This window comes from Corapipo altera, unplaced genomic scaffold (genome assembly GCF_003945725.1).
Source record: "Corapipo altera isolate COAL_440 unplaced genomic scaffold, ASM394572v1 326, whole genome shotgun sequence".
Taxonomy (NCBI): domain Eukaryota; kingdom Metazoa; phylum Chordata; class Aves; order Passeriformes; family Pipridae; genus Corapipo; species Corapipo altera.
In genome coordinates this window covers 1,786,712-1,808,592 of record NW_020884945.1, presented here as the reverse complement: position 1 = coordinate 1,808,592, position 21,881 = coordinate 1,786,712, and the positions used below count along the sequence as shown (strand labels likewise).

At 46.3% G+C, this 21,881-nt stretch overlaps 1 protein-coding gene across 3 annotated transcripts in view; it reads left to right on the top strand.

The window, feature by feature from the left end:
• Window positions 1-2,601: 2,601 nt before the first annotated feature.
• Window positions 2,602-21,881, top strand: part of AMOT (angiomotin) — a 59,943-nt gene continuing 40,663 nt past the window's right edge. For 2 of the 3 annotated variants that reach the window (XM_027662329.1, XM_027662332.1), the window contains exon 1: window positions 2,602-2,776. The gene's annotated coding sequence lies outside the window, so the exon portion shown is untranslated. Of the gene's footprint in view, window positions 2,777-14,429; window positions 15,084-21,881 lie in introns of those variants that run through there. The other variant, XM_027662330.1, reaches the window with a different exon arrangement.

Sequence of the window (21,881 nt, the reverse complement as noted above, 5' to 3'; positions counted from 1 at the left end):
AGTGTAAGTCAAGTAAAAAAAAACCCCACAAGTTTAAGTGTTTCTCACTTAGAGAACTTGCCTAATAGTGGGCAACTAATGTATTTCATGTCAATGTAGGGGAAATTTTGAAAACAGGCAGGTAAAAATGAAGTCACAGGCAAACAAATGCAATGAGCCTTTGCTCAAGTTTGTGGTCCTAAAAGCACTAAAAGTTAAACTGCACAGTTGGACAGTGAGGTTTGAGTGTGGCTTAAAGCACATGCAGAGCCACAGGGACTGTCAGTGGGAGCCCACCAACATGGGTCCTGTGCTGCATTCCCATATTGGCTGTCATGTGTTGGCTCCTGTGCTTGCTGCAGGACCCAAATGTGAGCACAGGGTGGCTCTAAACCAAACTTGAGACTTCTTCAGCCTCAGCCTGGCTTTGGGTTTGGACAATGTCAGCAGGCACAGCTCTGCTCCCGAGAGCTGTGAGGAGATGCAGTGCTCCAGCTGAACTGGTGTGTCTTCCTGCTGGATCCAAGAGGAGTGGTGTGGAAGCAGTGATAGATGGCCTGTTTTGATTCCTAGTGTATCCCCTGCAGTGGTGGTGTTTCTTCCCATGAGATTTTGCACAATATAAAGCAGCCAGGATGAACCATGGAGGGAATGTGAGGCCACAACACAGACTGTACTTTTAAGTTAATTTCTATGAATGTACCTGATTCTACCAAAACAAAATAAAAGCACACGTTTCAACAGTCACAACCTATTGGCCAGATTTTACTTGTTCATGGTGAGATCCAAATTAAAGCCCAGTAGTGGTGAAACAAGTATGAAATACATAATTGTTACATTTTACAGCTGAAAGTGACTATTGCAAAGAAACTAGAAATAATGCAAATGACTACAGCGCCGTGGTTTCCTCCTCCTCCCATCCTTTGTGTCTCTTCCAAGCATTGTCTGATTGTGCATGAATGATTCAGGTTTTTTCTGGGAGGGCTTGCTTGCTGTACTCGTGTTCCCCAGGCGGGAGTGCAGACCCCCGACAGCTGCAGGAACGAGGCAAAGAAAGGAGGGAGCTTGTCAGCCACAAAAAGACTGGATTTTGGAAATCAAGTACTACAAAAACAAACATTCCACCATGTTTTTTAATACATTCTCCTTGTCTTGCTTATGCAAACAAGGCCTTGTGACAGCATAGCCCATTTTTGTGTCACTCTTATGCCCCCATGCTGCTGGATTCCCATGGAGCAGTAACAGCCTTTCCCTCCATCCCTCCCTTCTGCATGTTTACAGTGGAAGCTGGTGTGTGGCCACTAACTCTGCTGGGTTTTTCCTCTCTTCATCCAAAGTAACAAAACAAAGCTGCCTTTAATCAAAACCAGCAAAGAGTAATAATGTTCTGTGAGTACAGAGACATGTCTGCTTAAAAGCATTTTTCCACCTGACTTTGGAGGCTTCGTACTCGCATCTCTAAAATGTCCTTTTATTTCCACATGGCTTGTTTTATGCATTGTTCTGTGTGCTTAACACAGCAAACCTTGCATGGCCAGAGAGATACTTTACGGGTTGTAAATAAAAATGGATGAAACACTTCAACATGAGATCACAAGAGCTGTACACTTAATGACCAGCTGCTGATTACTTGAGTGACAGGGTTTCCAGATTTTTTTAAGCTTTACCTATTAATACCTTTTAGCACCTGACTATTGCCAGGTGCTAAAATGTTCTTAAGGCATCTAGAAATTTCTTATTAAATTTTATATCCTCTGGAGTCATACTGGTCTTCCTAAATTATTTTGACATGGCAACCTTTCTAGACATGAATCTTTGACAGTCTGGCTTTTACATTTTTACTGCTTTTGTTGAGAATCTTTCTGGGGCAAGGAATGGTCCTAGTTAGAAATATTGTAGAAGAAACATTAAAAGCAGGTGTCCAAGAAGGCCAATGGCATCCTGGCCTCTCAGGAATAGTGTGGTCAGCAGGACCAGAGAAGTGATTGTCCCTCTGTACTTGGCAATGGTGAGTCTGCACCTTGAATCCTGGGGGCAGTTCTGGGCCCCTCAGTTCAGGAATGACATTGAGGGGCTGGAGTGTGGCCAGGGAAGGGAACGGAGCTGGAAAGTGACTGGAGCAGCAGGAGTGGCTGAGGGAGCTGGGGGGGCTCATCCTGGAGAAAAGGAGGCTCAGGGGGGACCTTCTGGCTCTGCAACTCCCTGACAGGAGGGGGGAGCCGGGGGGGGGTCGGGCTCTGCTCCCAGGGAACAAGGGACAGGAGGAGAGGGAACGGCCTCCAGCTGTGCCAGGGGAGGGCCAGGTTGGACATCAGGAGGAATTTCTTCATGTAAAGAGTGATTAAACATTGGCAGGGGCTGCCCAGGGAGGTGGTGGAGTCCCCATCCCTGGAGGTGTCCAAGGAAGGAGTGGCCGTGGCACTCAGTGCTCTGGGCTGGGTGAGAAGGTGGGGATCGGGCACAGGTTGGACTCGATGATCTCAGAGGTCTTTCCACCCTAATCGATTCTGGGACTCCTCCTCGCTCAAGCCGTGGCTGCCCGCGGCGGCTCCCCCGAGCCAAGGCCGCTCTGGCCCGGGCGGGCAGAACTACAGCTCCCGGCCGCCACCGCAGCGCGGCCGGCGGGGGATGCCGGGTGCCGTAGTTGCAGCCGCCTGGTGAAAGTTAATCACTGGATCTGGGGTGGGCACTTCCCAGAGCTCCCCGGTGTCCCTCATTGCCATGCCGGCTTTGTCAGCCCGGAGGGGAGCGGCGCAGGATGGATGAGCGGGCGGCCGCCGGGGCAGGCGCCCGCGGGGTAAGAGCGGAGCGGAGGCTGCGGCCGCCGGGCGAGGCCGCTCCGAGGGGGCTGAAGGCCGGCGCCGTCCCCTCCTCGCACCGCCCGGACGGTCCCCCCGAGGCGGGGAGGGGAGCTGCCCTGACGGAGATGTCCTCCTCCCAGGGCTGCTGTGGGGCGGTTCGGTGGGTCATCCCGCAGCCCCCGGGACCACGGACACTGCTCGGGGGTCGCCGCGGGCACCCCCGGTGGTCTGGGGAGAGTCTGGTCGTGGGGAAGCGGCGCTGAGGGGCTGTGGCGGCTGTTGGGCGTGTGTGGCAGTGGGGACGGCGGGGTCGGTGCGAAGGGGACGCAGAGCCATCCTGCCCCTTCCCAGCTCCATTTTCAAGTCCGGACAGTGCAGGCGCTGTTTTGTTACCCACAGCCCGGGGCCTCTGCCCCAGCTGCGGGAGATGGCCCCTGCTCTGCCCTCCTCTTCCCGCGCTCGTCCCGGTCCCACAGGAGCTCATCCGCACCTGACCCAACTCCAAATTAATAGGAACGTCTCCAAATCCTCCTGCTTTGATCTCTGAGAGAGCAGAATGCCAGTCCGAGGGTGATAATCCCCGAAGAGTTAAAGGCTTTGCCTTGTGGAGAGTGGGATCCTACCCCAGCCCCCTCGAGGCTCTGGCTCTGGCCATCCCTGCTGCTCCCTCTGCCCTCAGGCCTTTCCTTAGGCTGAGTCGGGTAGGGCCATGAATATTCACCGTGGTATTTGCCACATGGTCTAAGCAGCTCAAATCCCCTCTGCCTCAATTCCAGGGTACTTTTTGGGGAAGGTGAGTGCTTGGAAGGCCAAATCTTTGATGTGGAGGAGCCGTGGTGGACACAGGGACTTGTGTGATCCCAGACACTCATTGCTTTTCTTGGTGCTGTAACCAGCCAGACTCCCACCAATGTCCAGCACGTGGTGGGACAGCCCAGCACTTTCGTATTTTAGGCTCCTGGCAGGCTGTTTGGACTTCTCACAACATCCAGGCCCAGACTCTGGTCCTTGGCATTCCCACCTGCACTCTCCCATCATGAGATGCATCAAGAAGATCCCCACTCAATTTTCAGGTTAAAATTTTCAGTGTTGCCTCTGATAAATGATCCTCATTTCAGCTCTAATGCAGTATAAAATAGCAAATTCCGCTTTAGTTCGTCTTTCATTTTTACTCCACTTTTTAATGATAATTTTTCATCAAACATGAAAAATTAGGTTACAAGGCATGGCCTTCTAACCTAATCTCCCTGATCAGAAGAGTATCCCATTATCCCACAAATCTTCCCTCTCCTGACTTGTCTGCCCCAGCAACAGGTACTTCCAAGTGCAGGACCAAGTGCAGGGTGTTTCAGTGACCAAAGCAGTCTGGAGACTGTTCTGTTGTTCCCTTATCTTGTCATTTGAATACAGGTCTCGTGTTTACCAGAATGTCCAGCCTGAGCTGAGCAGGGTTGGGCATAGAACTGATTGGATTTTTTTAGCAGAAATAGGGTTTGGAAATTAGAAGCATTGCTCATACCAGAGTCCAAGAGATATAAAGAAGATTGTAGCCTGGATCCAGTTCATCCATGACCTAAATAGAGTTCTGACCCTGAAACTTGCTCTGAATGCCTTGTCAGATTTCATCAAAGTCGGACATGAACTTTCCTGTTTGGGAATTTAGGCTCTCGATTGCTAAACTGGGTCTGTGTATCCCGACACCTGTGTGTGGGGAGCTGGCTATCTCAGGGCTGCTCTTTATCTGTATAATTCAGCAGCAGGGCTACGTGGATGAAATCTTGTTCTCATTCCAAATACCTCCTGTCACATATTAGTTATTCTGTGGGAATGTTTTTGCTCCGATTTGCGGTTACACAGTGTTCAGTGATGACCTAATTGCAACGTTCTCATTAGGCAGAGAAATTTCTGAGTTGGGCTTTACATTTCACCTTCTCAGAAAGTAAATCATTCCTCTGTTACACCATCTGCATCAGTACTTTGCTTTAGCCCAGTGTTTTATGAGGGACAGTGAGAGCGGTGAAGGCACTTTGAAGTGTGTGTATCTACAACACTTCTCCCACTGTACCATTGCAATGTCTGACAGCTCAGAGCAGGCACATCTTGTTGATGAAAATTCCTGCATCTGATGACCTGTAGCAGCTTTCTTACCACTAAAGAACTGCACCTGTGTTAGTCTGGTGGTGTGTAATTTCCTTGAAAGTTGGTGATATAAGAACAGCTACAAATCAAGCTGGAAAAGCCCAGACTGCTGTTCTGCCTGACCCTGATGGGGCTTAATCTTTGCCAGGGAATGCTGGTGTAATTTTCAAATGTAGCTCAAAGGAAGGCTGATTGCAAGTTACTTTAAAATGAGTCCCTAGGTCCCCTAGGTCTTGTAGAGACCTATATCTTGATATATCTGCACTGTAATTTCTTCATTTGTATTGTGTTAAGTGTAATTCTTTCTCATGTGCTGGAAGCTTTGAGCAGTGGGGCCTGACTGGAGCTTTGAGTAATGATGGTGGTGCTGGAAATGTGCTACAGATGAGAGGAGAGAATCTGCAGAAATAAGCAGGGAATGCAGACGTTTTGAGAAGCAGAAAGAGGGAGGGTTGGAACAGAAGAAAGTAGTGAGGGACAAAGGAAAGAAAAATCTAACAGAAAAATCAGGAATAAAACTAAAGCACCACCGTTGTAGGTGATGATCAGTGTGGGTGAGGCCTTGCAGTTGAACCAGGTTTCCCTAAGAACATTATATGCGACTTATGGGAGGGAGGAGAAGGGTAGAGGGCTCCTGGAGAAGTGCATATCCACACAATGAAGCCTTTGGTTTCTTCCCTTGCATATTTGTGGAGTGCTCATGTTTTTCTCTGACCCCAGGAGACATTCCCATTTCCTTTGATTTTCCAGCGTTTGGAAGGTGGAAGGAGGTGAAGCACTGTTGGGTTCCCTTATTAACTTAATCTGTGGAAAGCCCCACATAAATCAGTGGCTTTCCTGTAGAAGGAGGTGTTTGTATGGTGAAGTCAAACAGAAGGTGGAGGGAGAGTTTGACACTGTCCCAGTCCTGTGCCTGTGACTCTTAGCCGTGCACTGCTTTGAAGTCTGAAGCTTAGGAGTCTGTGCATTAATGATCAAGGGACAGAGCTGAATACAGAATTCCTATGGTACTAAGGTAAAGGTGTGGGTAGAAATGTGGGAAGAGAATATTTAGGAGCAGTCTGGCATGTATAGTTAATAACATTAAAAAAGTAATCATGGTAATTTCCTGTAGTTACTCAGGTTCTCAAGGCTTTGAGCATCTTCTCATCCTTGTAGAGCACTGATCTCTTGCTGGGTGCTGTTATGTCCACAATATTAACTTCCCTGAAAAGTAGAAAACTTCAGGTTTTAAACCTTTTGTCCTTTTCTGTGACGGGAAACTTGCTGCGATCCCTCAGGCAGGAATGTCTGTTCCCCCTGCAGTGTTTGGGAGCTGTGTTTGGCATTTGGCTGTCACTCTGTCCTACTCTGCCAAGTGTCGGTGAGCCCTGAATGCTTAAAAAGTTTCTTGGGACTCTCAGCAGATGTGAAGCTCTTCTAAATTTGAGATTTGTCAGGAGCAGAATGCATTACAACAATTATTCCTGACTTTGACTTACGACTATGTTAAAACTCACTTTTTTTTACCACTGTGTGTATTCCTTTTAAGGCTCTAAGCTGTTTCTGCAGTTTCTCTCTCTCTGTTCTTCCCACTTTTTACTTCTTAAAGAAAAATGGTTGAAAGTGCTGTGTATCTTGCTGCACTGAATATTCAAATATCTACTGACTGAAACAGTGAAATAGGCCCTGGGTTTCAATTTCTGACCCCCTGTTTGAACTTCCAGAACTTCACCGTAATCGCTGCAGTTTCTGGATTGAGCACTACACCAGTTCCAGAATTAGCAAAATTCAGATTTTTCTGAAGAAGCAAAGGTCAGATTTTCAAAATTTGGCTTATATGTGGGGACATAATGAAGCAGATCCTGAGGTGATATTTATGTCCTACCAGACATGAAGCTGCTTTCAGAATCCTGGCCTGGGCACCAGGGGATTCATAGTCTTGCTCCAGATGTCTCCCATGTGATGGAGGGGTACAGACCCACCACGGGGCTTTGGGAGCTCTTGCTCCCACGCCATTTAATGCAGCTGTGGCTGCACCCTCTGCCTGCTCAGAGGGCCAACTCTGTCCCTTTAGGTGGAAAAACCAGAGACCTCAGGAATGACCTGGGAATGACTGGGACCCCTTTTCCCAAAGCATCTCTTCAGCATCCCAAGTACTTGAAGCCATCCTCATTATGAAGCTCCTGAGTGCCTTGCAGGTACTGAAAGGTCCTTGTGATGGCAGGTCCAGCCCAGCCCTGCAGAGCTGAGCCCTGGCTTTGCTGTGACTCAGGTTCATAGGACTGCATTCTGAACTCTCATGTATTGTTTTTTGGTAAACATTGGATTTCTTTATGTCTTTAATACCATAGTGTAAATGAATATTTGGGGAGCTGGCTGAGGTCCTTAGATCAGTTTTGTCAGGTGCAAATCTGATGCAAATCCCACTGTAGTCCAGCAGAAAAACCTCATCTTTGACATTGCTTTCCCCTCCTGCCCCCGGGGATTTTAAAGACAATTCTTTTAAGCCCTTCAGTGTGTACTGAGCTTTAGTTCATCAGCTAAGAAGGAGTATGATGTCCTTCCATGAGTACATTTGAAACTAAAGAACAAAAAGCTACCTTGAAAAATGGCCTTTGGGAAGCAGATGGCAAAAGCCAAGAAACTCAAGCCCTTTGCTAATGAATACTCTGTCCTTCACATTGTCTCTTTTGTTTCCCACACTTCCATGAGCTGCACACGGATTCAGTTTGCCAGTTTTTACCCTGATCTGAGCAGTTTGGGAACTGGGACACCTGTCAGCTGGGTACTTGGCCTCAGGTTTATTTTGTTGCTGCTGGTCTGTTTGTCCCTGTGCAGGCTCAGGTGTGGTAAGGTAGTCCAGGAGAGGTGTGGACAAGGCTTGGGTGCATCCTGGGGAGAGGAAATCAAAGCCTTTCCAGCTTCCTGGCAAAGGGTGGAACAGAGACAGGTTTGGGAGCAGGTTTGCTTTGATTAAAGCAGCAGCATTTCCACTGTGACTCCTGTCGGGGAAGATGCTGGAGCTGTACTAGGACTTAATTTTAAGGAGAGCTGTTTTTCTTGGCATGACTCTAAAATTGATGGAAAGTCAGGGTGGAGCCTAAGGATTTGGCATTATGAGAATTTCTCATACCAGCTTGTCTTTGTGCTACAGCACCACAGAAGTGCTTTCTGCTGAGAGAAGCATGTACATCAAAAGTTTATTTGTGACAGTGAAATTTATTTCAGTGAGTGATGATTGCCCATTGTAAGTGCAGTTCTTAGTAATGACTGTGTTGTTTCCAAAAACATATCTAGCTCCAAGATCTAATTAATCATCCATTTAAAAAAAATGGCATTTCATATCAAGAACATAATGCATTTTCATTCCTCATTTTTCTCTCAATAACTATTGAACAAAGATCACCAGCAGAGAGTGCTGTGGCTCTTCAAGAATGTGGCAGCAGCTTCTGAATTCGATTCTAAAATCTAATCAGACTTTGTTCAATAATTCTATTTTTAGTTTTTCATTTATGTGAAAACAAAATGTTAATCAATTACCTGTAACTTGATACCTTGCTGTCTCTAATTATCAGTAGTTTTGTAGCTTACTACAGGATTGTTTTTAGGACCACAACTATGTTCAGAAAAATTCTAATTGCCACTTTTTGAAGCAGTCATTTAACAGAAATTAATCTGTTTTGTTCCAATGTGTTGACCTTTTTTGTTCATAAAATTATTTCTCCTTTAATTTCTGTTCTTTAATTTCATGTTCAAAATAAGCTGTTTACTCTTCAGTACAGCTTCTCTGTGCTGGGGGAAGATGGTCCTGCTCCTACAATTCGTAGAGCTCTAGCATGTGTATGGCACTCAGTGTTTCACTGAGACCATACCTTTAAACTTCACAGGCTATGGAAGTTTGCTTCCAGCCAAAGATTACTGTTGGTTGGACCTCTTTCATTTCTCAGTCCTGAGTCTGCTTGACATCAGCATTAAAAAGAAGTTGCAAGAGCTTAAAAATCAAAAAGCACCCCCTCTCCCCCATCCCCATGGTGTTTATCAATACAGTTGCAGCATTGCAAGGCCTGGACACTTGGAAGAGGTTAGGCTTTTTGGTTTAAATCAGCCGTGGTTGTCCCCTCACAGTCTTTATGATCATTGCAATATCAGGATTATCAAGTCTGTTTTTTGCTGCAGAACCTGCTGTGCATCTTGTTCTTGTCTAATTTCATCGTTCTTTAGTCACTGAGGCCAAACAAATGCTATGTTGAAGTCCAGGGCCTCCATGTCTTACTCTTAAGGGTTTACTCTGGTCTGAATCCACTGGACGTTGAAGGAATCTTTTCATTCATTTCAGCAGATTTTTTTAAAGAGACATGAGAGGCAAGAGTGCAGGTAAGCAAGGGAGATGGTCAACTTTTTTACATCAAGGTTGTTAATATATAATAGACATTAGTTAACAGCTTACAGAACCCTCTTTGGGAGAAGAATAGTGTCTTGGAGGGAAATCCCTGTGTCCAGACTAACCCTGCTGTCCTTATTTTGCCCCAAGTACATTTAGCTGTGGGGCACTGGGGTGTGAATGTGTTTAGGGCAAAGCCGAGACGTTTATTTTTTCATAGTTGGCAGTTGTTTATCACTCTCCTGGTTACACGTCTTTCTTCTGAAATTCTGCATAGAAAGGGGCCAGAGTTCAGCAGTTAGAATAATTCTCCTTACAGGTGGTACCTGATCAATCACCTCACGGGTGACATGAGACTGCTGACCTCTATATTGCATTTCACTGTGTAAGCTGTTCCTTTTCTGCCCCTTCCTGTGCAGGCCCTTTCTTCTCCCAGGAACCATGCTGCACTTGAGTTACACTCCATTAGAGGTACCTCCCAAGCTGACATACTTTTGAAAATCTTCACAGGCAGTAGGGTGCAAAACCTTAGATGAGCAGGAGCTGTGTTACAAATTAAATCACAATATAGACAGGATATTAAGTTGGCTGTGCAAAAGTTTCTGTATCAGTTACATCCCTCCGAGAAGTTATGTGGTCATCAAAGTTTGATTATATAGAATGGGCAAAATAATACATTTGTGTAGAAAGACACAGCAATCAGTGAAGGCCAGAGGAGTGCATAGTGTGTAACTATTCCTGCTTGTGTGTTTTGAGAAGGAGAATTTTTCTAGTGATTTTGTGCATGTCAAGTTTCATGGTAGTAATTTCTGGTGCTGTTGGTCTGTGAATACCTGTCATTGCCATCTTGGTGAATGATAACTGGGTTTACATATAATTCATGCCTCAATCTCGTGTCTGTCAGATGGATTCTGTTTCTCTTCAGAAGTCACAGCTGGTCTCCAGCTGTACCCAATGGCAGGACCTGAGGGAGTCCTTCAGGCTTTGTTACAGCTCAGGGCTGGATGCAACAGCAACACCAAATCTTCTGCATATGGCTCTGAAATGGCCATGACCACCCTGAAGGCTGAGTGCTAAAACCAGGTGGTAAAACTGCAGCAAAAGCTGCAGTGCTGCAGGTCCAGGCTCACCATATGTGTGGGCAGCAAGGCAGGGCCTGTGCCCTGTGACTCTCAGAGACTCTCCAAGTCCAGACTGAACTGACTTTGGACAAACCACTCCTATACCTTGGTACTTTCTTCACCTGTTTCTTGTGCTTCTTACCAGGTTTTGAAATGTTTTAGTCTCGTTTTGGTCTGTATCCCCTAATGTGTTGGTTCACTTCTTTTTCTTTAACGAATCTGTCTGTCAAACCGACCTGAAGTGTTCAAGGCCAGGCTGGATGGGGCTTGGAGCAACCTGGTCTACTGGAAGGTGTCCCTGACCATGGCAAGGTGTCCCTGACCATGGCAAGGTCCCTTCCACCCAAAACCATTCTGTGACTTTTGCATCCGTGACAAGAAATACAATCTCCCTTTTCAGAAATGTCTGTTCCTTGCTCCTGCTCACATAGTAAATGTACTCAGCTCCTCTTCTTTGTCTTTTTTACTATTTCTTGCATTACTGTCTATTTACAGTAGGGTCCTTATTTCACCCAACAATGTGTTTACAGACTGGGCAAAGAGCATCCAGCTTTGGTGGTGGTGGGGATGTACTGTCTGGTCCCAAGAGACAATGGCACTTCCGAGCCCTGCTCAGGGTTTACTTTTATGTGTAAGAAGAAAAGCTCTGTTAAACTGGCCCAAGAGCAGAGATCCATGGAAATTAATTTATGCCCCTCTCCACTGACTGAGCGCCGGACTGAGCGGTGGTGTCTGTACAGGAGGGATAATATCAGCAGCTTCCTGAGCTCCAGCTGCTGGGGACAAAGGGCAGCAGAGCTACAGTGATTCCTGGAGGGAGGAAGTTTAAGATGGAGGAATTTTAAAGAATGTGAAGGACGACCTCTTAAAAAATTGTGGGTGGAGCGATTCCCACATCCAAACAGCTCCTAAGCCCAAGATTTATTTTCCTGCTTTGAACTTAGTTGCCGATGTGGAGTTTATCTTCTGTGCTTTCTAACACAACTACTGTCACCTTTGTGTGATTGCATAAATTGGCCCCAGTACGCTGGAACAGTTATTAGGAACCCCTTTCTTGTGTTGTTTCCTGAATTCCCACATTGTGGCGTGATGTGTGTGTGGAAACCGCTCACTTCCTCTGCTGGCAGCCGTTCAGATGAGCGCTGGAGCTCCTGAGGGCTGCGCTGGGCGGGAGCTGGGTGAAGGGAGGATACAGCGGGACAGTATTGTAAGGAAGGGAATTTGGGTTTCATGCAGCTTTGTTCTTTTGCAGTTCGATAGTGCTGGTATCTCCAGCTGTGGGTTAAACGCGAGCAGTGCTCCTGGAATAAACAGCGGCAGAGGAGCTGGGGTTAACACGCCTCAGGCAAGGCTCACCCCTTCCCAGTGCCTGCATGAAGCAAGAGTTGTGCTTTCCTGATGACTCTGCCTTCTCGCTTTGCTCCCATATTTTCTTTGAGCATGTGGGAGGGAGACAGGATGTGTGACTGAGGCACATTTTCTAGCTCTTCCCCTCGCTGTAGCTGTGTATTTCCCTTACAGCTCTACCCCACAGCATCCAAGCAAATATGTGCTTCAGTAGCTCCTTCTGCCTTGCCCTTTTCCTTTGGCGTTTTCAAACTGTAGGGTTACAGGATGTCAATGAGCTGGTTACATGTGTGTATCTACATTTGTTCCAGTGAAATGTTCCAATGAATGAATGTCGGTTATGAGGCGAAAAAATAGATGTTTATATATATTCTGCATTTGGGATTTCTGCAGTTTGACTTCCTGAACTTTTGTCCAGAGCTTCTTTTCAATGTTAAGAGTTGAGAATGTCAGAAAGGATTCGTTTGCACAGAGCAAGTAAAAGGTAAATGGCTGAATCATGTCATGTCTCCTCACACGAAGGCAGAATTTCACAGTGCAAGGATTTGACATGTGGCCAGTTTTTTCACTTTTAGTACTTTTGGAAACTGGTGGCATCTTATGGCCACACCTTGTTATACTGGGACTACTTAATGGGCTTCATATTTGCATGGTTATGCTCTATGTACTGAATCAGCTGTGGACACACTGTGACAGTTTCATTCATTTTTTTTGTTTCTCTCTTTCTTGAAATTCCAAGTTAGTGACCAGGAGCCAAGTGAAAGCTGTCACTGGGAGATCATTCTCCTCCTGAGTTCAGGACAGGAGTGACCTCACTGGGGAAGGATTCTACTGCTTTATATGCAAAAGCTGGAGGTGGATTGTGAGAAAGACAGGGTACCATTGTTTGTGTACAAGTAAGTCCCAATTGAAGGACCAGTTTGTTATCTCGGCTTTGTTTAGGCTGGGAATTTGCCCTGATTACAGGGATGGGCCAAGGAAAAGTTGGTGTTGCTTACCCCATTTCAGAGCAAGAGCTTTGCCTCTCTGATGCAGAGGCTGGTTCCACTGCAGAGCTGACAGTATTGCTGTCATTCCCAACTCCTGTTAGATCTGAAAGAGGGAGACTGGCTTAAGTCTTTCTTTTTATTATTATTTTGGGGTCCTTTTACTGGCTTTTGAGTGGGGAGGCATGCTTTGCTTTAAAGGTTGTGACATATTTAAAGATAAGCTATTTTAGAAGTTGAAATTCTACAGTGTGATCCCAGGCTTTGAAGCCTTAGACAGAAGATATCTCTGAGCGTGGCCATCATCTTTTATTATGTGGTAAAATGCTGAAACAAAGCAAAACCATGGTTGTATTTGGGGAAAAGAAATGAAGTCTCTTCCACCTCCTCTTCCCACACTGACCATTCAATCCAGCTGTGGTAGGGTGGTAGAGGTCTGTGGATAATTCCTGTTAGGATAAGCTGAGCCTTGGAAGATTCCATGATGTACATTTTGGTTTTAAGCAGAACATTACATACGGGGAACTCCTGTAATATACTGCCTGTGTGCAGTTAGTCATGATCAGTTCTTGCTGCACTTTCAATTATTTTCAGCATTTGGCCAGGAAAAAGTGTGTGAGTCAGCCCCTTGGCTGGTGTACACTGGTATAAACCTGTTTCACTCCACTGGCTCGGTGGGTCAGGTGTGAGACCTTGGGTCTGACTTCTGTGGATGCTCCCACAGGTGCCTGGGTGACTCGTAGGGTGAAGCCCTTACAGCCCCTCTGCGGAGCACTGGGACTGGAGCACGGCTGAAACTCAGGCTGGGCCAGAGCTCTGCCTCTTCCCCAGGGCAGGGACAGCGCTCAGCAGCTGCGGGGAGCAGTGGGGACACTGGTGGGGCAGCTCTGTGGAAGGACCAGGGTGGTCCTGAGGGGCATCAGGCCCAGCATCGAGAGGGGATTGTCCCACTCTGCCCTGCACTAGGGCGGCCTCACCGGCAATATTGGGGCAGTTTTGGGCACCACAGTGTAAGAAAGATACTATGCCATTCGAGAGCACCCAAAGGAGGGCAACGAAGATGGGGAAGGGCCTTGAGAGAGAGCCGTGTGAGGAGCAGCTGAGGGCACTTGGTGTGTTCAGCCTGAAGGAGACTGAGAGGAGACCTCGTTGTGGTCTACAACATCCTCCCGTGGGACAGTGGAGGGGCAGCTCCGGTGTCTGCTCTGTGTGACCAGTGACAGGACCTGAGGAACGGCTGCAGCTGTGTCGGGGGAGGTTTAAATTGCGTATTAGACAGAAGTTTTTCCCCCGGAGGGTGGTTGGGCACTGCCCAGGCTCCCCAGGGCAGTGGTCACGGCCCCAAGGCTGCCAGAGCTCCTGGAGCGTTTGGACAACGCTCTGAGGGGCAGGGGGGATTGCTGGGGTGTCTGTGCAGGGCCGGGGGCTGGACTCGCTGCTCCCCGCGCGTCCCTCCGCGCTCAGGACGCTGCGGTTCCGTGCCCGCACACAATAGCGGCGGGCGGGGCGGTGCCGCGGGCGGGGCGGGCCCGGCGGTCGCTTCCTGCCCGCCCCGCCGAGCGCGTCCCGCGGCCCCGAGCCCGAGCAGCGGAAGGAGCGGAGCTGCCCTGCCCTGCCCTGCCCGGTCCGTCCCGGCCGTGCCGCCGCCCGTGAGCCCGGCCCCGCCGCGCACAGGTAACCCGGGGAGGGAGCGAGCGAGCGGAGCCCGCGATGCCCTGGGCCGCCCTGCCCTGCCGGGGCCGCGGGAGCCCCGCGCCGCGCTGCCGCTGACAGCACAGCGGCGCCGCTGCCACCGGGACAACGACTTTCCTTCTTTTTGTTTATTCCGCCGATCGCGAGGTACCGCTATCCTCCCCCCGGGCACCGCGGGCAGGTCCCGGCTGACCGTGTTGGATTTTTACCCTTCTGTCTCGGTCTCCTGTCTGAAAATATATTTATTTTTAATAAAAGAAAAAGTCCGGCCACAAATCCAGTTCGTATAACATTCCCCTTTCTGTGGAGTCCGGTGTATTTCTACAGATAAAAAAGTTTACTCCCCCTCTAGTTTTATTGACACTGAGGATGAAGAAGGATTTGCAAATGAAAGCGCCTTGAAATACAGCATCTTTTGGAGAGAGCTCTGCAGTTCTCCAGCCTGTTGAGTCTCGAATTCCACCCTTTGCCCCTGCTGAATCCACTGTTCTGCCCTTTACTCTCTGGGGTAAAAAAACCAAACAACAACAACAAAAACCCGAGGGGAAAAAGAATACCTTTGGCAGCAGGGAAGCTTTGTGTGACTGACCCAACGAGCTACAAGTGTCCAGTTTCTGAAAAGAAGAAAACCCTTTTGTCTTCAGCAGATCAGTAGGTAAGAGACGTGCTCACTGCACAAGGGACTCTGCATTCATTCATCAGCCTGAACCTGGGAGTTAAATTGGCTCTCCTCTGTCAGCTTTTGCCCATCACTTCTCTTTCCTGTAAAGTTTACTTTTCATCTTGCAAAATTCTTGCAAGAAAAAAAATTACACTTGTCCACTACCACTGGTAGTAAATTGCCAAATCAATAGAGATGTACTTGAGTGTAACTGGATCGAGTAAAACTCGGTGGAAGTCGCTGAAGTGGTTTTGTGTCAGGCTGTGTTTGAAAGCAGCTGCACTTCTTGTGGTGCTCTTTTTGTTGGAGAAAATAATCACAATCATTGTGCTTGTAATCCACGTGTTGAGATTGTCTTTGCTTGTTGTGCTCCACAGAGGAGCACGTATGTGCCTTTATGTATCACACATGCAAACAGGGCTGCCACAATTGGTTGGCATTTCTTGTTTCACGCTGGAATTTGTTTTACATTAAGTGCTTTACTACTGTGTCACAAGGTGTAAAAGTGTTGGATCTTTAATTAACCTGCCTTGACAGATTACTGAACATGGCTAGGAACACGCTTGGCGTTGTGCAGAGAGAGTATGAGGAGATGTTTCCTTTGTTTTGAGATTTTTTTTCAAAGTAAGACTGAAAATGCACTGGAGACATGCACATAATAACTGGATGAAGGCCCAGTCTCCGTGCAGGGAAACATATTTTGCAGAATACTCCTTTCTGTAGGGGCCAAGTGCTGGAAGTGTCCTCGTTTACAACTGATAATACTGCTGAGATTGTGTCATTTTCCTTCTCCCCCAGCTCTGTAACCGCATACCTCCTTCCCAAAGGCCAGAGTTTCATCACTATCGGCCTTTCCTGCAAGGAAAGGACCTGTGGAATTTTGTGTGGCTGGTAGTAGGACTCCTTGTGTCAGGGAGGATTATATTGTTCCCTGTGGAAACACACAGCATCCCCCAGCAGGAGGAACTGCCTGTTCACGTGGTGAAACCAGCCTTAACATCAAGCTCTTCCCCACTGCTGGTTTTTTTCCTGTGGATGATACAGGAAATGCTACACTGTAGTCTATCCTGATCCTGGTCCTCATTCCTCTTTCATTTTTAATTTTTTTTCCCCTTCCCCTTCTGTGGAGGGATTTCTGTGGGAAAAGATAGTGGAAAAGGTGTCCTGTTCCTTCCTTAGAGGAGAGGCAACAAGTCAGCATGCTCTGAGCTGCCAGACCTTCAGATAACTCAGTCTCTGCTGAGGTGGAGCATGAGGGGACTGGGGCAGGTGACTCTCCACTGTCCATTCCGGGGCAGAGGACAGGGTGTAGGTTTTGGCTGCCGTCTCACTTTTTTCTGCCACCCTTGACTTCTTCTGTGGACTGAACTTTTTTACCAGATCTGGGTGGGAACACAAGAACCATATTCTCGAGCTTTCCCTGCACCCTTGTGCTGCTCCTGTGTGAGTGATGGGCAGCATCAGGTTGGTTTTCAGGGCTGATATGAAAACGTGAACCCTACCATCAGGACCGTGACCCTGTTAAATCTTTGGGTCAGACTTTCACCAGGGTTACCTCAGTGACTGCTCCTCAAGGGAAATAGGGTCATGAGCTGACCCTGGAAAAATTTGTCCCGTGGTTGAAGATGCAGATTCATCTGGGACACTTGGTCTCCCTCTCTTTTACTTCCAGGACACTTACATGCAATGTAACCCCTCTCCTTAAAACATTCCTGGGAGCCCCAAACACAACACAGAATAATTTCTTTTTCTTGAGGAAAGCGAGGGATTTACAGATGGAGGAAAGGGGGTGCCTGGTCTTCTCCCAAGCTCCTTGTCTTTCTGATTCTGGAGATGCTTTGCAGGCAGTGCTGCCTGCCCTGGGGAGGAGGCTGGAGGCAGAAAGGAAGCTGGGAGTGGGCAAAATGGGTCATGTAGTGGGACGTGGGATTGGAGTGGTGCTGGCACCTCATCACTGGGGCCTGGCTTGCCATGACACTTATTTCAGTTGTGCAGGCTGGTTAATGTACTGATAGGGTGGTTCACCACTCTGCCTGTGCATGGTGACACACACCATGAGATCCTGCCACAGATGTGGGAGAACCAAAGTGTTCCTCTTTCCTGAAGCACGCTCAGGCCACTGTGGACTAAAGCTTTGTAGCAGAGAATGCTACAGCTGGACCACAAGGTTTTCATATGGCTGGAGTACAAATGTATAAAAATTCTCTGCAGTCTGTAATACAGCTCAAAGGGCAGCTGATTTAGATGTGCTTGAGTGTTAAGGTCAGGAGATCACATTCCACAGGTTACTAGATGAAAGTGCTTCAAGAGGGCATAGCATAAATATTTGACTCATATAGAAGGGATTGGTGCAAATCCTTTTGTCCCTTCCCCAAAGATGTTCCGTAGAAAAAGCACTGTTAGGAAAATAAAACCCATCAAACAGCAGAAAACTTGTAACTTCTTTGTGCTGGAGGAGGTTGGATGGTAATATAGTATATTATTGTTGAATTCCACTGAAAATCCCCTCATGGGATCTTCAAGAACAGTGAAGGGAACTAATGTTTTTAAGTGTAAAATGACTCATAATGCACGGGCTCTTGAGGTTGGGTTTAACATTGTATGCAAACATGGCCAGCTGGTGGGGATCTTTTGGGATAAATAAGAACTATATTTGTACAAGAAGGCTTGAATGATGCATTTCAGATGCATCCTGATTAGCATAAGCCATTCACTTTGCAAAAGAATAGCCAGAATCCCAGAAGTGAAGATAGTTTAATAGTTCTCTTGTTCTCTTTAGTCTGTCTTGCATCAGCAGACTGACCACTCTTTTTGTTTATTTAGAGATAAGGTTGCATTGCTTTACTGCCACATTTTCCTAACCCTGATAGTGAAATTGAGAATTTGCAATCCCCATATCCTCAAAGCATAAATGCTTCTCCCTTTTCTCTCCCTTCCTTTAGTCTCCAGTTAAGTGTAATGTGTTTGGGTTTTGTTGGTTTTTTGTTTGGTTTGGATTTTTTGTGTTGGTTTTGTTTGGTTGGTTGGTTTGTTTTTTTGTTTTTTTTTTAATGGAACGATTTGCAGTATTTAATTCTTTATAGGGCCCAGCACAATGATGCCTTGCTCTGTGCTGGGGCTCACTGTCACTGCAATGAATGAACAGCTCAAGTAAAATTTGAGCTCATTAAAGCTTTATTTTCTTAACATGGAGCAAAATCTGATGTAAGATTAGGTTGTTGCTGTATTAATGTATACACAAAGATAGGTCTTTAATTCTAGATTTAGCAACAGTCCAAGATTATTTTAACTTATAGCTGTGAATGAATTTGTCTGTTCATACCCCTCATGGGGCAGAACTCCGTTGTGCAGTTCTTGCTTCATTCTTACTGATGACTTTTAAATAGATGCAGAACTGTACCCTACTGGGAAGACAAAGCCCAGTAAGAAAGTTCTGACACGTTCAGAGTATGTATTGAACTAAAACCTGGCTCCAAACACCTGTAAAGGCCAAGATGCAGAATGTGCTGTGTGTTAGGTTCTGTTCTGAATTAGAAAGGAAACAATGACCTTGTTCTTGGCAAAAAGGTTCATGGATTAGTAGGTGTTCCCACTTTGGGCTGAAGTGTAAATGCTTTCAGAATAAAGTAAGATGCCTCTTTTCCCCCATCTGACTGTTGTTGCACATTCCCATCTTTCAAGGTATTTTCAGACACTCACTTCTGAGGAAGTCCTCTCAAAGGGTTCCTAATCAAAACAGCCTTATGGATTTTTTTTCTCCTTGTTATTGGGGACAATATAGTGGGAGTGGAATGTCCTTGGTTGCCAGTGTTTGCTGCTAGGTATTCTCCTTCCATGGAGACCAAATGTTTGTAATAGTGTGAGAAAAGCCATTCTTGGTGATTGGCAAAAAGGTTCAAGGCTCTCTTTCTCCTTTTCTGTCCCCCGAAATACAAGAGAGGACTTGGATCTCTTAGTTCTTCATAGAAGTGTTCCAAATTGCCTGTTACTGGGGTTATACAGTTTCAGGAAGCACTAGAGGATTTGTCAAAGTGATTTAGTCTGTTGTGTTGAATCTGGGCCACAACCCATTTCTGTAAGCTCGTTGCTTTCAGGACTTCTTTGCTTCTCTCACTTTCTGAGGAGTAGTTACTTTCTTGGTGAGACTTGCACCTACTCTTGTGCCTCATCCTCGGTGTCTGCCCGTGTCTGTGGCACCATCACCATGCTGTGGACCTAAATCATTGTCTGTTATGAAGGAGCAGGCACATGGCTGCCCTGTGAGTCCAGTGTGGCTGCAGGAGCTCCTCAGTTGTTAAACCCTTTTACACAGGAGAGAGTGTATTCCCAAGCAGCTCTGGAATGCAGTGCTGGCCACAGGAAGGATTGCACGCTGCAACCTCTGTGCTATGGCCGTGCCTTCAGCTTTTGCAGAAGTATTTGGTTCATGCTTTGGACAGATCTGATGCTGAAATTGTATCCATGTAAAAGTAATGGACTGTATGGAGAACTCTAAAGTCAGCAAATATCCAGGTCTTGCATATTACTTGGCTCTCCAGAGTAGCCTTGAAATGTAATCTTCAAGACAGAAAAAAACTCTCAACAGCTTTGGGGAATAATAGTTTAAACTTGCTTCTAGGAGCAATTAATTTTTAAATCTGCAATATAATCTTTGTCTTACTTGCCTACTTTGCCTGTAAGTGAAAGGAGTTTTTCAGGATTGATGAAATTCGTGTTTACATAGACACTTGGATGTAATTTTTTATGTAAGAATATATTTGAAATTCTGTGTATAAATGGCCATTCAGGGCAAACCAGACATTTGATGTCAGCAGGAGATCAGTGACTGAGGAATGAATAGGTGAATGAATAGGAATGGAAGAGTCATGAACAAAAAAACCCTTGAGAACAAAATAAAAAGGTTGTGGAAACAAAATTCTCAAAGCCTTAAAATCTTGCCTTAGTAGAGTAGGGAGGTTAATGTGAGGTGCTCATCTTAAGGGAAGGAGGAACATGTGTTGGAGTCTCCTGTGGTGCCTGGGGGTCATGAGCACTGGTCATCTCTCCTGATGGTTGTTGGATGTGTCATTCCCTGTTGTGAGCAGCTCCCATATTGCTCGGTTGGCACTGGAAAAGTGAGGGCTCCCTCCTGTTCCTAGTGGCTCAGTGTCTCCTGTTTTACTGGCATGCAGTCTGCATTCTTGGTCCTGAAGAAGGGCTTCAGACATAAATGCTGCCATTCACACTTGTTTTTTTTACTTTCTCATCCTCTCTGAGAATGACTGTTGTCTGGTTTGGTTGTGTCTAAGCTTAAAATAAACTTTTGGATTTTTTAAAATACTAAATATCTGAAATTCTTTGGGAGTTTGGAGAAATCTTTGGTCATTTTCCGTGGTAACTACTGTTGGGCTATATAAGGTTCATCAGTATTGGTTTCAATATAGAACCATATTTTTTTTAAGTGACAAAAAATCTCACTGATCTAATAAAATTGTTTTTTAAAGACCTATTTGCATTAGCAAAGCACTTACAGTGTCTGATTGTAGACCAAGATGTTGTTGAGCAGTTCCCTTATAAGAATGTTTATGAATTAAGCTAATTTAGGATTTTGTTTAGTGAATTAATTAGCATTTGTAAGACCTTGTCTAAGAGTTGTATCACAGCAATATTTGTTTGCTTTAAAATGTTTTGTGTCTCTACACAACTTGTTTTTTAAAAGAATTATTTATTCTCTTAGGATTAGTTACTGTAACCATCAAGGAAAGTAATTCCACATTTCAGTGACTTTGTTCCCATCAGGGTTTGGTGGACTTTTCCTGCTGTTGTAATTTGGGTGGTTCTGTGTTCAGCTGAAACAAATTTGATTGCTTCATACTAGGGCTAGCCTGTCTTGTTGTGGGGCTTGGGAAAAACAGGGTGGAAAAACATATCTTCCTAGTTTTCCCATTGTCTTTTTGAAACAAAACAAAGTTGAAACCTCCTTGGTATTTCTGGAGAGACAGAACTTAAAACCAGTGGGACATGGCATCCCTGCCCATGGTGGGGGGTTGGAACAAGACGGGCTTTGAGGTCCCTTCCAACCCAAACCAGTCTGGGATCCTGGGACAGCCTGTGGAGGTACACAAGGAATTAGGAATAGGTAATTTTCTGAAATCATCCCCACTGAGTGCTGATATTCTTATTGGGTAAGAACAAATTTGCAAGTCATTTTACTGTAGAATGATGAAGGCTGAAGAGACTGAGAGCAATTATGTAGCCTGTCCCATCCTTCCTTTGGATAAGATCAGGGCCATGGGGAGCAGGCAGAAAAGAGCACTCCAGAGTTACATGGAAAAAAGCAGCTTTTGCTGTTGTTGAGTTGGAATTGGGTTTGGAAAATTTGAATCTTCTGTAAAAAAAGAAAAAATAATAGAAAAATCTTAGCACCCCCGGCGGGAAGAGTGGATTTACCACCTGGTGAAAGACCAGTACCTTTCTGATTTGGGGAAGGAGGGCTGGCAACAGAAACTGTGTGAGAGGCCACTGGCCCCATCCCGTGCTGCTCAGGTGGATTTTGAAGGGATGTCTCCATGGAGCAATCTCCAGTGGTGGAATGCAGCTCAGGGTGTTCACGCTGGCTTTGTGCCCCAGGGGCCACGTGTTACCTGTGGGCTCTGTGCCTTCGGCCAGGTTTGTTTGCTCAGGAGGGGAATACTGCACACCTCTAAATCTTTAACTGTGTTTTCTGCAGCTACTAGGGAGACCTGGCAGAAGTATCTTCTCCAGCTGTAGAAAACATTCAGAAGGTTCCCCTGTCTCCTGCTTGCACAAGGT